Source organism: Kryptolebias marmoratus, linkage group LG2 (genome assembly GCF_001649575.2).
Source record: "Kryptolebias marmoratus isolate JLee-2015 linkage group LG2, ASM164957v2, whole genome shotgun sequence".
NCBI classification, from domain to species: domain Eukaryota; kingdom Metazoa; phylum Chordata; class Actinopteri; order Cyprinodontiformes; family Rivulidae; genus Kryptolebias; species Kryptolebias marmoratus.
Window position 1 is genome coordinate 29286282 of NC_051431.1, and position 2623 is coordinate 29288904.

Below are 2623 nucleotides of genomic sequence, written 5' to 3' on the forward strand. Positions count from 1 at the left end.
ACTTTTCTGAACAACACTGCTGATCTGTTTTTCAAATTTAAAATCAGAGTCAAACTTCACCCCCAGGTTGGTGACACAGTCCTTGAGATAAGATGACAGTGAGCCGAGATCTACACTGGGAGAGGAACAACAACTCGGTCCAAAGAACATAACTTCTGTCTTGTTCTCATTAAGACTAAGGAAATTAAGAGAAAACCATGCTTTGATATCGTTAAGACAGTGTGTAAGTTGCTGGACTGTATTATTTTGTGCCAAGGGAAAATAGATCTGGCAATCATCAGCATAAAAGTGGAATAAAATGCCATTATTCATGCCAAATTCAGCATTAGATATGGTTTGTTTTGCTGTTACATGTAGTGATCCAAAATGCATCCTGTGACACAAAAAGCACAGTACAGCATCTCTCTGTTTTTCAGAGTTCTCTTTTGTTATTCATTGGCCTTGACGTGAGACGTGTTGGTGCCTTGTTTGCATTTTTTCATTTATGTTAATTTATTTGTAAATGTAACTTAAATTAGGATTCAAATTAAGTGCAATAAATTAGTATTTATTTTAATTGTATTTTTGTTTAAAAAAGTATTTCAAAAGTGCCTTTTTGTAAAACTGTAGTTGTGTAAATATTTGGCACAAATATATTACATAATAAATAGCCATATTTTCAACTTTCCTGTCAATTTTAATCTTTTTTTTTCTGAATCACGGTCGATCGGCGACCGGTTGGCAAACGGCCACCTACCACCGGGCTTAGCCTCTTTTTTGGCTTTATATTAATCTCTAATTACTATTTGGCTCTACCAGAAACTATCTTTAAATGGAGCTCCTTTCCAGAACTTGAGTATGGACTGGATCAGGATTTGATAAGAATAACAAACTTTTTCTTTTTTTCATTGGTACTCCAGAATGGGGCATTTCTTTATAATTCCTAACTGTATGACTGCTGTGTCACGGTTTTAAGGTTGGTGCTTGGAGCGATAATGCAGGCAAACACAGTGGTACTCAAAGACAAATTAAGGTTTTATTAAACAAAAAGCAAAAGCTTTTTATATGGCAAAGTCAGGGATCACGAAGAAACACAAGGACAACCAGACAGTGCATTACTGCAAAAGTGCCCAACTAAGGAAAAACAGGGAAGTACAGAATATAAAGGGACAACTAACAAACTCAAATGACGATCACCTGGTGAGGAAACAACTATGGACAGGTGAGAGTGGGTGGGGCAGGAGACACCTGACACAAAGAAACTACATGAACACAGCAATAAAAACCTGTGTTTATGTTGTAACAATTGTTTTCCCCATAGAAACACATTAAGATCTCTTCAATTCCTTTAAAACCATTGCTGTCGTTGAAATCTGTGTACTTGTTCTGTCTTTTTCTTCTTTTGCTCCTTTTAGCTATAAAAACTCAACCAGGTTTCGGCATTATTTGTGCTTTAAAAAGGGATATAATGTTCATCCTGCGTGTGAAACTTTGTTATGGCAGTCTGACTTTCTCTAAACCAGGATGTTTTCCTTTTGTCAGTGAATGAAATGTCAACAGAGAGTGAGTCTAGCAGTGAAGCAACAAACTTACACTAACAAATTGTTCTAACAAAGAACGTTGAGTCATCTTTTGGCAAACGCTAATGTCAATGTTGGACCTAATCCAAAATAAATGTAGTGAGAAGTCTGAGGGAATTTTTTAAACTTTTGTTGATGCTGTTATGAATGAAGGAATGGGGCTTAAATTCATCCTAGCTGGTATGTATGTTTGAGCAACAGTAACCAGAAACATTCAGGGAGTGTATCAGGTCACACCTCAAAAAACTGTCTGTGAGTTCATTTTAACTTTCCCTTGTGTATTTACACACGAGCTACAACACCAGCAGAATGCATGGATTTACAAATCTCATAAACTTAAATTTTATTCACAATGGAACACATATCAAATGTTTGAACTGAGAACTTGTACATTTTTTTAGAAAAATTTACGTAATTGGATTTTTACAGCAGCAACACATCTCCAATAAGACACAGGCAACAGAAGGCTTTAAATGTAAGTGGTACAAATAAGAAACAGCTAGAAAAGCATTTTGCAATAAATTAGGTTAATTAGCAACAGGCCAGTAGGAGGACTAGACATAAGCATTTTAGAGGAGCTGAATGTTTTCACTCTCTCAGAAGTAAAGTTGGGCAGAGGTTCAACAGTCTGTGAAAAACTGCATCTGAAAATAGTGGAATAATTTGACAATTGTAGTTCTCAATGAAATATTGGGAAGACTTTGAATATCCCATCATCTACATTTTCTAATCATCAAAAGATTTCAAGAATCTGGAGAAACCTCTGAGCTCAAAGGATTAGGCTGAAAGTCAATATTGGATGCCCATGATCTTCAGGCGCTCAGGGGCCACTGTATTAAAACCAGGTCTGATTCTGTTCTGGACATCACTGCATGGACTCAGAAACACTTCCACAAATTATTGTATGTAAACACAGTTCACTGTGCCATCTACAAATGATGCTTAAAGCTCTATCATACAAGAAGAAGCCTGTTTTTATTTACGTTCCAACTTTGCAGACTTAGAGTTGGACATCACAATCAGCCACCGAACTGAACAGAACATCAGTACATTTACTCGTGCTG